Genomic DNA, 15,167 nt, shown 5'->3' on the forward strand with positions numbered 1-15,167 from the left:
GCAATAGTAATGGAAAGACTACATGAAGGTAGCAAGGAAAGAAGTCAGGCTCTCACTCACCATTCACCTGGAGTTGAGGTGTCCCAAGCTGAGGAACCACAACAGAAAGGAAAAAACAACTTGCCTTCAGCACCAGATACAGACAGACTCACTGACTTCAAGGAAAAGCCCAACAGAAAGAACCAATACTGACTCAAAGATGGTAACTAGAGTGTGAGAAAAGACATGGGGTTATGCTGTATAGCAAATAACAAAGGTTAGGATGAGTTGACCTGGGCACAGCTGTAGGGTTGAGGGAAAAGAAGAAGGAGCAAGGCGGCAGAACTCAAGCATTAGCATTGAACAATGCCTGGGTTGCCTGATAAATGAAATCGGGAAGCCAAAGGCATTTTTTATACTAGAACAAATCAACCCTAAAGAACAAAGAGAGGAAGAGAAGTTCAATGTATGCCCCCACTTGCTGGGTTATGAGACAATAACTGGCAGGTTGCTGTGACACAGTTATGGGCCTAAAGCCCAGTAAGGCAGATCGATTCAGACCCTGGTAGTGGTGCCCAGACAAATAGTGACAAAGTGTTTTTCATTTCAATTAGAAGATAAAATACAAAATTATGGTGTCAAAAGGAATCTTACAGATCACTGGTCTAACACTCTAATTTTTCAAAAAAAAGTAGAGTATAGCTCAAGAAGAAATGACTGGCTATGGTTTAATAAAGCTACTTACTAGCAAAACTATTTACAGTACTCATGATTTTGGCCTAGTGCTTTTAGGGAAATTATTGTAGCTAAGCAGGGGAAAGGTATTTCAGTGCTGACCGCATTTACATCTTTCCTTTCTACATTCAATAAATATCCGTTGAATAAGTACCAGAAAATAGGATAGATACTGGTATATTCCTTGGGAAACTGCAGAACATACGTGTAGTAGTGACAGCAAGCTTGACAAAAGACAAAATATTGAGATTAGTCAACAAAAATTCTAAAACACGAAGTACCCGTTACAAGATTAGGAGGAACTTTTGGTATTAAAATTGGAACAGTGTGTACAAATATCAGATATCAAAAGAATCATTGGCTAATGAAATCAAAAGAGGGTGAATGACAGAAAAGGGGACGTGAGTCATTTACTCAAGTTTTTGGAACTGCTGCAATACAGAACAAAACATGGGTTGATCAAGGCTCTGCAGCTTGCAAATAGTCCTCTGTGGGTCACTCTTTCTCTATCTCAACAAGAATTAGGGGGAAAAGAAAAGAAATGTACATTCTCTGCAAAAACTGTTTCTTAGAAGTCAGAAAAAGCTGACAGTTTTCATTTATCGCAAGAGAACACTGATTCTTATGATAAGGTTTTCTGAAGGCAAAACATTTAGTGAGCACACAGATCCAGCTATTTCAGGATGTCTAGATTTAAATGAGTTTGAGAAAAGGTATGAGTGACAATTTGGGAAACAGAAAAATAAAAGCAGAAGAGTAAAACTAACTTTTAAAAAATGAGGGTCATCAGGGTTTTTGTTAAAATGTTTACAGGTAAACTAAAAAATCTCTTCCATTTTTAAACTTCTGCTTGGATATAGTCATATTCATGCAAAGTATCATTCATAAAGATATAGTGAATATATCAAACAAAAATCTAGTAATTTTAAAGAACTCCAGGAGCCAGAGAGAGAGAATACTTACATTCTGTTAGTGGGAGTATAAAATGTAACAAGTTCTATGGAAATCCATGTGGCATTATCTTGTGGAATTTCAGGTTTGGCGTACCCTATCACCTAACAGTTCAGCTCCTGAACATATATCCTGAAGAAATAATATGTACATAAAGAGGGCATATACAGGACTCAACAACTTTTCCTCTGTTGCTTTATTTCTAATGACAAAAAGAAAAAAAGAAAAGAAAAGGAAAGAAAAGAAAAGAAAGACAGCTTAAATAGCCATTAAAAGAAAGTAAATAAATTGCGCTATTTTCATACAATAAAATATTATACATATATGATGATAAATGAATTACAAAGACAAGCAGGAATGAGTCATAAATATGGTGTTGAGCAGGAAAAATAGTTGTTGCATAAGAAAACATGTAGTATTCTTTATATAAAATTTAAAAACAAGCAAAATTTAACGTAGGGGGTACATAAGTATGAGAAAAATGACAAAGAAAAACACAGAAGTAATAAACTCAACATTAAGGATTGTGGTGAGGGGGTAAAGAGAGGCAATGGAATCTGGGTGGGGCACACGGTAGGCCACAAAGAAATTGGTAATGTTCTATTCTCAAACTAGTGGTAGGTTCTCAGTTATTCGTGTTAATGCTATTCTTTGTACCTTATCTACATAGTATAAGTATTTTTGTGTAGGGTAGCAAAAAGAAATTATCATAGTTTAGATTCATCCTGATTCTAAAGATATGACTGCAGAATTATAAACACAGATAATGGTAGAGAAGGTAGCATAATAGGGTGCTAACTATAGCCACAAACTTATTTCTCAAATTAATAAATTTTTTTGTTTAAAGGCACATATTCAGCTTGCACACCATAGGGACATACAGAGAGTCTAATTCACCATTTTTAATATCTAATTCAGTATTGTGACATTATACCTGTTATCATTGTGAAACTCAGTTTTCTAATATGTTTTATTAGAAGGTATAAAGTGTCATTAATATCCATGCACAATAAATACTCTTGTTATCTATAGCATTTTCTGTATATACAAACATTCTTGTATATATAGCATTCTTACTTTTTTTTTTTTTTTTTTGAGGCGGAGTCTCGCTCTGTCGCCCGGACTGGAGTGCAGTGGCCAGATCTCAGCTCACTGCAAGCTCCGCCTCCCGGGTTTACGCCATTCTCCTGCCTCAGCCTCCCGAGTAGCTGGGACTACAGGCGCCCGCCACCTCGCCCGGCTAGTTTTTTTTTTGTATTTTTAGTAGAGACGGGGTTTCACCGTGTTAGCCAGGATGGTCTCGATCTCCTGACCTCGTGATCCGCCCGTCTCGGCCTCCCAAAGTGCTGGGATTACAGGCTTGAGCCACCGCGCCCGGCCAGCATTCTTACTTTTAAAAAGCTCTCAGAAATAACACTATATTTACTTAACAAACTATTTTAAAGGTATTTTTAAGTATTCACAAGTAGCAAGTACCTAGCATGTACTCAGTACTCTGTAAAATTATCTCTTAATTTACATCACTCTTTGAGGTGAATATTTCCAGCGTTAGTTTACACATGTGGAAACTGAGATTCAGCATTGTGAAGTAGATTGCCCAATGTTTAAAAGCTAGCATAGTTGGGATTCAAACGATATCCAACTCTGATACCCAAATGTGAAAACCACGCATCTACTAGGTAGGACTGTCTAAAAATACAATAGCAAAAATAAATTTCTAATGCAAAAAACAAAACAAAACAAAACCCAGATTTGTTCTATTTCAGCTTACTATTTCAGTTTATGTTATTTAGAATGCATCCTTGAATCATATTCTAATGGTCTGTATCAATTTTATGTCATAGTACTTCTTTATTACTTCATATAATCACAATTTACACTTAAACCCTATAAATTCTAAAACTGGCAGCAGATCCCAATTATGTTTATGGAAAGTCTCAACTTGGCTGTACTTCTTTTCATAACTGGAATTTCTCTAAGACTGGAAGTGAAGTTAGCTGTTGGTAGGCTGAAACTTAGCACTTTCATTTCATTACCCCCCACGGTCAGGGATTCACTCACAGGGAAGCAAAAAGGCTTGCCAAGCCCCACAGAAATTACTCACTTCCACTCTCTTTTTCCTCATCTCTCTTCCAAATGTACTTCAAAACCTAATTTTAAACTCATGCAGGAAATCTGATTAATACCACTTGGCTTTCTCTACTCCATTAACCCTAGGACCCGTCAGCACACATAAAACACAATTCGTTTATATGATTATTTGGCAGCTTTTTAATTTGTCATTGTTGTTTTCATTTGCATGTTTGTCTAGCCTGCAAGAACCACTGACAAGAGTTTACAAATTTATTTCTTCTGTCCTGTGTCCTAACAAATTCTTCTTCCCCAAAAGGACCACCAACTATGCTGCATGAACAGTAGTCACTTAACAAATGCTGAATGACTTACTACAGTGGAACAATTCGCCTCTGGTATTTCTCAATATCCCAGTGAATCCTCCACATCTATAACATGCTGGAGATGATACCAGGTACTGCTAGAGGCTTGGGGTCTTCCTGAGGGTGCCTGGGACAAGAAAAACACAGAGAGAGACCAGAGACAGTCAGGAGAAACACAGAGAGAGGAAACAGGGAAATAAACAGAGGACAGAAATAAAGAGCTGAGAGGAGCAAAAGAGTCAGAAGTTAACAGAGAGATTAAGCAGCCAGAGAAATCACAGACAGGAGGAAGTTGGCAATCTGAACTTGGGTTTTGGTTTTGAAACCACATTTTTGGTACTATTTACTCATGTAATATGTGCCCTCATGTTACTAAATCTGTGATACAGTCAACCATTTTGAAGTTATTGCCATGGTTTTTAGGAGCTTGTAACTTTACCCATTAAAATTCATCTTCACAGGGTTTCATCTTTGGAGATACATCTACACACACAGTCCTCCAAACAACCCAGCTGTAAAGAAGGAAGTATTTTTTCCAGTTTAGAAAATGAAGGTCAGAGAGGTAATGTGACTTGCCCAAGACACAAGCAAATAAATGATAATCGAGACCCCCAAATTTTCTGATTCCAAAATCCACTGCTTTTTCTGATATCCTATGTAGTCCCTAGTAGAATATGACAGAAATCCAAACTGGTTTTGTAAAATAAAATACAAATAAACATAATTAAGGACAAATTTTTTCTATTTTATGGGACACTGAATTACTCAGGCTACTCATTAGGATATTTTTAAGATATACCAGAAAAAAATAAATCTGAATAAAAATATCAGAATGACAAAAAATTTAGAACAAAAATGAAATTAAGTGAAGTCACTTGACAAAAATTTTTTAAAAGGGCTAGAGTTAGTTTATTTGCTTCTACAACTTTGTAATTTCATTCTTAATGATTCAACACATTTCAGCTGACTGGAAAGATAAAGCAATGTTCTGCATTTCAATGAATTCTTAGAGCTAAGTACTAATAAAGAACTGGTGCTCAAAACTACTTGTTCTCTCTTACAATGTCTCACCTAAAGTCTACACTGCAATCCAATTTCAGGGTACTTCATAGGGTAGAAATTATGAAATGTATTGCTCTTTGTATGCATGAGTATTTTCTTTTGAGGGGCACTTACACTCTTCTAAATAATCATGCCTTTTTAGTACATTCAGTTGAACTGCCAGAAAAGCTGCTTTGATAAAAGTATAAGCATGTTATTGGATTTTACAGCAAAATAAGACAATAAGAACACAAAGAAATTTCTATTCAACTGTGTATCAATATATTTTCCATCATGTTCAGCATTTTTTAAACCAGAAATTTTCAAATAAGGCCTAAAGTACAGTACTGCTCTGCCCTCTAGTGACTGGCTAGGTTTTGTGAGCTACATGCAATTTTTTAAAAATGCTTTTTGCACAATACTTACAATTAAAAAAAAATTTTACATGATGGCTTCTTTTTCATCAAGAAGTGAACAAAAAGTACTGGTCAACTTTTAAGATATGAGTGGTATGAACACAATGCAGGAAAGATACTAAAGTTGAAGAATTTCTTTTCATCAGGCCACCCAAGTATTGCAAACCAGAAAAAAGTCTTAATATAAACTGTTCCAATCCTTAAATCTTCATGCAATTTATTTGGAAAAGTCAAATAATTCCATTACAAATTTCTTTGTTAAAAACCTTACAAATTTCTTAACTTATAAATTCCAAGTTAGTCAATTATATTATTTCAGAGTCTGAGATATCAAGATGAATGATACTATATATATCACACACAGATGAACAATTTTCTACTAATTATAAAAGAGCAAAAATGCTTAATACAAAGCTATACTGAACATAATTTACCGTTAATTGCTCAAGTGGTACTTGAGGATTTTCCTGAACCCCAGTGTCGTCATTAGAAAACTCACTATCACTTCACTGATATGTGTGGAAACATTAATCAAGGATGCCAGTGAAGACAGAGCTATTACATAGAGATTCACCCTACTATTTCAACAAAGGGAATCTGTCATATTATACATCCCTCTTAATTTCTCCTGCCATAAACCTCTTGCTAGGAACTGATGTGTTGCTAGAACAGCATTTCTACTCTCACTAAACCCAGGGTATCACTTCTGTGTCTACACACTTACATTAAAAATAAACAGTGCATTCATGCACACGAATGTAAAAGGACACCCAAACATGTGAGGATAATCTACAGACAGTGTGGTGGTGTAGTTAGGAGCACAAACCCTGCAGCCAGACAGCCTGAGTTTGAATTCCAGCTTTTGCCACTTACTAGCAGCGTAACCTTGGGCAGATAATTTCACCTCTCTGTTCTTTCAGTTTCCCCATCTAAAAAAATGAGAAGAAAAGGAGGCATCTACCAGTAGTAGCAGGTTATATCTTGATAGGTATTTGGGTTATGCAGGTGTATGCATTTACCAAAATTCTGAAAACGTATTTTTAAGATGTGTGCATGCAACTGAATGTAGACTTACATCAAAAAAATTATACATAAATATTGAACTCTTGTTAATATAGATATTACATAATATAAATGCTGAAGCATTTAGGGAGGTGTAGTGACATCTATATTTTCAGATGTCTCAAAAACTAAGCTGAATTGATGAGGGATAGAGAGATGGACAGATGATAGATATGTAATAAAATAAACATAATAAAATGTTAATGGCCAAATCTAGGTGGTGAGTATGTGAGTTTCATAATAAAATGTTGGGGGAAAATATGCCTACCTTTCATCAGACTGATGTGAAGATTAAATATATATATAATAATATTAAATATAAAGAAGAATGACTTAATAATGGCATCTAGCAATATGTTTATTTAAACAAATGAAAAGTAGTGATCTATTCTTTCCAAGTTGGTAGAAAAGGGGAGGAAGGTAATAAGGCACTGAGCTCCCAAACTGGGGTCAGTAGTTGCCATCAAAGGTGTTACAGGTCAAATTTCAGATATATCATAAAACTACATAGACTATGCAAAGACTATAGTCTTTGAAAGTAACAATGAGCTGGATTTGAATCTCAGGTCTGTCTTTAACAAGTCAAGAAGCTCAGACAAGCTATTTACATGTTCTGAGACTCAGTTCTCTCTTGTATGAGATAGGAATAATGACACCTACATTTAAAGCTCACTGTGAAGACAAGGAAGAAAAATACACACACACACACACACACACACACACACACACGGAAATGAGCACACAAAAGACAAATAACAGCTGTAGTTTTTAATTATTATAATCATCATTACTACCTAGGGAAAGTCTTAGTTTATCTTTACCACCATTCTCTGAAGATGAAAACCAAAGTGGCTATGTATCTGGTTCTTATACTAGAAACTGCACATGCAGTTGGCCCAAATACTCTGAAGGGCTTTCTAAAGGATCTTTATTAAAAGAGTAGGCCTTATTTTTTTTTTTTTTTTTTTTTTATCATGTGTGTGTGTTTGGTTTTTTTTTATTTTTTTATTTTTTTATTTTTTTATTTTTTTATTTTTTATTATACTTTAAGTTCTAGGGTACATGTGCATAACGTTTATATCATGTATAACTCCCCAATGCAATCCCTCCCTCCTCCCCCCTCCCCATGATAGGCCCCAGTGTGTGATGTTCCCCTTCCCAAGTCCAAGTGATCTCATTGTTCAGTTCCCACCTATGAGTGAGAACATGCGGTGTTTGGTTTTCTCTTCTTGTGATAGTTTGCTAAGAATGATGGTTTCCAGCTGCATCCATGTCCCTACAAAGGACGCAAACTCATCCTTTTTGATGGCTGCATAGTATTCCACGGCGTATATGTGCCACATTTTCTTAATCCAGTCTGTCACAGATGGACATTTGGGGGCCTTATTTTAAGTTTCAGTAAGTGTGAAAGAAGAGCTGACAATGACAGGAAATTCATTATTCATTTCTCTGTAATGCCAATTATAATAAATATAAGACTTACGAGTAAGGCATTTGAAAGTATGTTTGCTGATGGCATTTTAAAGAAAATCACTTCAGTGCATTGATGAAATGATATTAATACCTGGATGAGCTTTGATTTAAAGGTAACACGTTTAAAGAATATTACAACTACATTTATAGAAGATGAGTTCTATGCTCCAAGGGAGAGGATTTGAAAATCATTATGGATTACTCAATGAAGACAGTGACTCAACACATAGTTTCAGCTAAAAAGAAAATCAAGAACTTGGCACTCAAAGAAGGAATATTGGAAAGATTACACAACATGGCTACTTCATTGACTGCTGTATAAAAACTGCTTTCTCCAAAGGTTATTCACCCCTGGATTACTAACTCAAGGAACTTTTTTCAGGCATTTAGATATCCCTAAATTTCAATACTGTCAATCTTGAAAGTCTTCCCCATCTTGCACAGCACTATTCTGCTTTTCCCACCACAGATATGATAGAATTTCTTTCCTTTAGACTTCCCTTAACAAATAATGGATATTCTCAACAGTTCCACTTTAGGCATATTATCTTTCACCAATTTTCAAAGTTTCAGCTCTTATCTCACTCTTCTATTAAACCTGTCTTCAGCCTGAATCTCTACCAAACCTCATCTCAAATTTATAACTACATCCTAAATATAATGCCATGGATATCCTCTGTGTTTCAAATTCAATCCATCCCAAACTTCACCTCCTCCTCCCACAAATCAGTAATACTAGCAGCTCCTTACTTCCGATGGCAGTATTAGCACTATTGTGAACATCCACAATTAAATTACAAACCTATCTTTGACTTTCTTTTAAATACTCTCCATTTGCTCCTTCCCTCGCTGTCCCTCTACATCCCCAAAATGAGTTCAGTCTATTGTCAAGTTCTACAGATTAATAGTTTCTAAATTGGTTCAGGTGATAGATACCTAGAATTCATATTCAAGAAACACAGTGAAAGCTAAATTTACAATAACTAAACACAAAACAGAGGCTAAATAGTAGTAGGAATCAAGTGTTTTAGAAAATTGTCATTGAAGGAATCCTTAAAACTGAGTATCCATTAACTTTTGCCCTGTGAATGGGAAAGACTAGTTCTGTAACTTGGAATACTTCAATCTAAAATATTTCAAGATCCAGAGTATAACCTTCTTAATGTCTCTCATTATAGCCCCATTTACACCTGTCAATACACTACCAGAAGAATGAATGTTTTCTTACCTAGGATAATACTAAAGCCCCCTAAACCAGTCTTTCCAATGTCTACCTTTTTCCCTTCTGTTCCATCTCATTTATATCAATCATTCAAAAGTTTTCAGTGGCCCATCTGCCTTTTGGGGGTTGGGGGGAAGGTAACTCACCTTAGCATTCAAGACCCTCTTTACATCTCTGCCTTCACACCAAAGTTTCCCACTGTAACTTTACATGTATCCCATCCCACTGGCCCAAGTAGTCTATTCACCCTTCCACACTTCTGTTACTTCCTCCTCTTTGTGAAGTCTTCCCTGATATCCTTAAGTGGGATTTAAGGTCTTCCTCAGAACTAGAAGTTTATTTGCGTATCTCCCTCTTTTGTGCCTGGACTTTGCCTTATATTACCACATTCTGATCTTGGTAGTGTGTAACGCACTGCCTTGCACATGATAATTAGTAAGTATTTGTTAGCTATACAGAAGAATAGAAAATACATTATTTATCTTTAAAGAAAACATTTTTCCAGTGAGATTACTACAGGTAGCTCAGGTTCTAAAAAGAAACAGAACAGAGTAGGAGAAAGATTAAAGAGGGATAATGATCCAGAGTACAAACTCTCACAAGCAGTCTGGAAAGGTTTAGATTTCTCAATATATAGTAATAATTTTAAAAGTATACAATTAAAGTCTATAAAATCCATGGTGGTTATGGTTTGGATGTTTACATACTCAACAAGGAAAAGGCAAAATTGCTATAAAAAAACCACAAACACCTAATACATATACACTAAATAAGAAGCAACTTTTAGAAGGAACCAAGGTATTTCATAGAGGGTACTAAAATACCTTGAAAACAAGTTTAGATATATTAATTATTGAGAGATATTCAAAATTAATAAAAAATAGCTATTGATACATAGGACAGAAACTAAGTTGTATTGGTTTTTATGTTTATGTGCATGAAAATTATTAGAAAATAAATACTTTCACAGAACATTTCTGAAGATAGAGAAAAATTTTTTTTCTCTTGGACCAATTAATTATGAAATGTTAAACCACTAACCTGAAATGAAGGAAAATTTTGCATCTCTTTTAAAGTTTATGAATTAAATAACAGAATAAGGTCATGGTTGAATGAACTACTTAAATTTTTAAAATATTTATATAATTATCAGTGTGTAATATTTTTTAAAAATAGCACTTAGCAGGACATGGTGGCTCACGTCTATAATCTCAGCACTTTGGAATTTAAGGAGGATCACTGAGGTAGGAGGATCACTTGCAGCCAAGACCAGCCTGGGCAACATAGTAAGTAAGACCCCATCTCTACAAAAAATAAATTTAAAGAAACTTAGCCAGGTGTGGTGGCACATGCCTGAAGTCCTGCCTATTTGGGAGGTTAAGGCAGGATGATCACTTGAGCCTGGTAGTTCAAGGCTGTAGTGAGCTCTGATGAAACTACTGCACTCTAGCATGGGCAACAGAATGAGCCCTTATCTCTTAAAAAAAAAAAAATAATTATCATACTTTAAATTCCCATACTAAGTGAATTTTCATTAAGAATCATACTATATATCTCCTTGTTTTGTTCAAATAATTATAGTCTTTGAAGAAAATCATCTAGACTATATAAATTTGTTCTTATGCTTAAAAAATTTACATAGTTTGGGCTGATAATCTTGTTAATACTAATAGCAGGTAGCAATAATATTCTTAACTATAATCCACTGAATGATAAATGACTTATTTCCTAGTATTTTCATATGTTTGGGCTTTACTAAAATTGCAAAATTGCAGGAGGTACAAAATCAAACTTCTATCACTTACAATTGTACAGAAAATATTTTAAGAAATCAACAATAAGAGTAAATGTTAACTTATTCTTTCCTAATAAAATCATCAGGAAAGCAAGTCCAAATTCAATTAAGATTTTCCCAACATAGTAAAAATGTACAGTTTGAAGCCAGACCATTTATCTTGTTGTGAATGGAGATAGTAATAAACATGAAATTAAATTTCAAGGACCAGTTAAGAAGCAAAAAAAGTTATAGATCATTTTTTTATTTACTGTCCATTTTAAGAACACATTTCCTTAATAGTCCCTGCCATATGCTGGGTTGACATTATACCCTCTAGTACTTTTAATCCTCTAACAACTTTACATGGCAGGTATTTGCCCCATTTCACAGAAAGCTAAGTAACTTTACCACATCCCAGTTACGGTAAACGGCCGAGTTAGTGTAGTCTTGGATCTATCTGACTCCACAGCCCATGTTTCTAAGAGATCACTCTACAGTTAAAAACAAACAAAAAAACAAAAACAAAACAACCACTTTTTTTTAAGTGATCCATTTAGATCTGTCTCCCATAAGGAAACCCTTAAGTTTCTGCCTATCCATATTAATATTTGGGAATCAACAGTGAGCATTTTGCAGCTGACAATCTAGAGGTAGGAATCAAGATCTTTGTAAGTATTCAAAAGTAAAAGTTCTAAAATACTTTTTCATGGCGCATAGTAAACCCCAATGTATAAAATATTCTATTATAGCAGAAAGCTGGTAAAAAAAAAATCTATAATTTTGCTGATTAGGGAAAAACTCATAAAAAGAGACATGATTGAAACACTTCTACTATCAATAAGATATAATAGCCTTTTTAGAAAGATGTATCTTTTGTTCTCTAAAAAGTGAAACTCTAGGTGAATAATAAAGATAGGTAACTCCTGGCATTTTAACAGGAACTAAACCTTCAAACCTGAAAACTTTATGATTTATTTAAATGTTCACTTCACCAAATGAATTGAAAGATGATCTGTATGCTTCTGTCCTTCCAAATGGCCTGACAAAATGATTGTTATAAAAAGAGGTTTGGTATTTAAGGGGATTGACAATAGCTGCTGACTTCAAACTTTTCTTTATTGACTTTTATAATACACCCATTTAATGATTTGGTAACTCTAACAATGCTGAAAACATAGTGGTATTCAAAAACTCTATTGAAGGCATGGACAGAGTTTCATGTCCATCCAGGTGCTGCCTTCATGGACAGGAGGGTATATACCACTCTGCACATGGATACACCTCACATTTGATAGGTTTTACTTTTCTCTTATCTGGCAATTCTTCAGTATAACTATTGTGACACAATGTATTAGGACAGTGCTCACCACATAAACAGTAGGTAGCTAAGTCCTCTTTAGAAGCCAGTTCCCCCACATCTGGCTGGCTCTCTCAGAAACCTGTGCACTCTAATTCCCTATGGCAATGTTTAATATCCTAAAACGGAGCATTTCCGCCATGAGACACTTGGTAATAAACTGCTTTATAGTAAATGTTAAGAACACTGAAATAATTATATAACTCATCTGTTTTTTTTTTTTTTTTTTTTTGAGACGGAGTCTCGCTCTGCCCCGCCCAGGCTGGAGTGCAGTGGCCGGGTCTCAGCTCACTGCAAGCTCCGCCTCCTGGGTTTACGCCATTCTCCTGCCTCAGCCTCCCAAGCAGCTGGGACTACAGGCGCCCGCCACGTCGCCCGGCTAGTTTTTTGTATTTTTTAGTAGAGACGGGGTTTCACCATGTTAGCCAGGATGGTCTCGATCTCCTGACCTCGTGATCCGCCCGTCTCGGCCTCCCAAAGTGCTGGGATTACAGGCTTGAGCCACCGCGCCCGGCCAACTCATCTGTTTTATATGAGCAGTAATATAGCCACAGTAGAGGCAAAACAACTGCAAATTAAGCAGGTTATACAAGATAATGCAAAACAAACACAGCATTCTTGTCTATCAACTTCACAGATCAATTTGAATACAGCAATATCCTACAAATACCTTCCAGAACAAAACACTCAAATGTTGACTTTAGTCAACCTTTCTGGTACACATTAACTGAAGCCAGGTATCACACTGCATCTCTTAAAGCCCAACATGACCCAAAGTGCCTGCCTTAAATCTCACAACCTTCACATGTACTCTACTCACAGGGTCGCTGATGAAGGGTTGGAAAAAAAGAAAGAAGGCAGGTAAGGAGACAGGACAATAATTAAATAGATCTATCAGACTTAGACTGAGCAGAAGCTGCTGGCATTATTTCAAATACACAATCTTTTTTTTTCTGTTTACCAAAATCTTAAGTATATGCCATTTCCCTGTTTGCACTCTCAACGGATTCACAAAGTAAAAGAATACTGCATTACAAAATGTGAATTGGCTTGATACAGTAAACAGAAACAGGTATAACCCAAAAGAGTGATTATCTTCTTCAACTTAATTTTCAAAAACATTCCCAGTATTCCTAGATAACAATAAATACACATGGAAGTCAATTTTTACAATGATGTAATTCCTCCATTATATAAATCACTTGAATTTTCAAGTTCTTAGGCTTAATTCCTTCACTTGTAAGAACCTTATTTTCATGAATGGTGACTTCAAAGTGGAAGAAACAGGAATTCAGTAATTTCAAACGTCTTCCTCCTCAAAAGTATCAAAGATATTTTTAGAATCTTAGAAGATTGTAACAAACCAAGTATCTCGTTTATAGACTAAATCACGTAGGAAGTATTTTTTAAAACACTTTTACTTCATTCTGTGGTAAAGAAAAACAAAAACCTATGTTACAGATGAAATTGTGTCCCGTTCCAAGTTCATATTTTGAAGCCCCAGTACCCAATGTGATGGGACATGGTCTATAAAGAGGAAATAAAAGTTAAGCAAGGTCATATGGATGGGGCCCTGATCCCAAAGAACTGGTGTACTTACGAGAAGAGGAAGAGGCACTAGAGCTTACAGCCTACACAGAGGAAAGGCCATGTAAGGACATAGCAAGAAGGTAGCCCCTTCTGGTGGTATAAGCCAGGAAGAGAGACCTCACTAGAAACTGACTTTTCCAGCATCTTAGTCACTGTCTTCTAGCCTCCAGAGCTTTCAACTTAAAATAAATGTCTGTTGTTTAAACTACCCAGTCTGACATTTTTTTTTAATGTGTTACAGCAACACACACAAACTAATACAACCTCTAAAGATGAAGAGTTTATATTTTTTGAGGTGGTTTTACTCCACCAATAATTCAGGTGAATAAGCAACTAATAGTTACAAAGATACTCCATTTATAAAGAGAAGAGCCTGGAACAATTTGAAGACTAATTCAGGCCCCAAAAAATCATTTTTATATACATGTGTGATTTTAAAATTAAACAAACAGTCATTTTAGAAAAAGCATAAGGCTTTGAATCATAAAAGATATTACTATGTTGTACTTGATTCTGAAAGTACAAGGGGACAATGTCAATAGAGAAGTTCTTTAAGGCAGTGGTCCCCAAGTTTTTTAAGCACCAGGGACCGGTTTCATGGAAGACAATTTTTCCACGAATGGTAGGGGACGTGGGGGGGATGGTTTGGGCATGAAACTGTTCCACCTCAGATAATCAGGCATTAGATTCTCATAAGGAACATGCAACCTAGATCCCTCATATATGCAGTTCACAGTAGAGTTCAGACTCCTATGAGAATCTAATGCTGCTGCTGATCTGACAGGAGGCAGAGCTTAGGTGGTGCTCAGCTCCTGCTGTGCAACCCAGTTCCTAACAGGCCATGGACCAGTACCAGTCAGAGGCCCAGGAAGTTGGGGACCCCTGCTTTAAGGAGTCTAAATTAGTTAAACCTTCACACTGGAGAACAGTACCATAAAAATCTTAAAATAGAAATGCTATTTCTTCTGAAACCAAACAGTAGTTGCTCTATATGAGGAAAAAAATTCCAGTAGTACCATTTTCTGTTCTTGTACCTTGCCTCAAGATTATATAAAATTTGATACTTTTTGCAACTTAATGCTGACCTTATTAATATGCAGAGTAAAAGCCATAAAGTATATGAGCTTTT

The 15,167-nt window shown here is 35.6% G+C and overlaps 1 protein-coding gene across 20 annotated transcripts in view; it reads right to left on the reverse strand.

Annotated features, from left to right (window-relative positions):
* The window catches only part of BBX (BBX high mobility group box domain containing), a 276,188-nt gene that overhangs the window by 138,630 nt on the left and 122,391 nt on the right, over positions 1-15,167 (reverse strand). For 3 of the 20 annotated variants that reach the window (XM_033211384.1, XM_033211386.1, XM_033211388.1), the window contains one exon: positions 4,111-4,227. The exons of the other annotated variants lie outside the window; for them this stretch is intronic. The gene's annotated coding sequence lies outside the window, so the exon portion shown is untranslated. The remainder of the gene's footprint in view (positions 1-4,110; positions 4,228-15,167) is intronic. 20 annotated transcript variants of the gene reach the window in all.

Source organism: Trachypithecus francoisi, unplaced genomic scaffold, assembly GCF_009764315.1.
Source record: "Trachypithecus francoisi isolate TF-2019V2 unplaced genomic scaffold, Tfra_2.0 Lachesis_group0, whole genome shotgun sequence".
NCBI classification, from domain to species: domain Eukaryota; kingdom Metazoa; phylum Chordata; class Mammalia; order Primates; family Cercopithecidae; genus Trachypithecus; species Trachypithecus francoisi.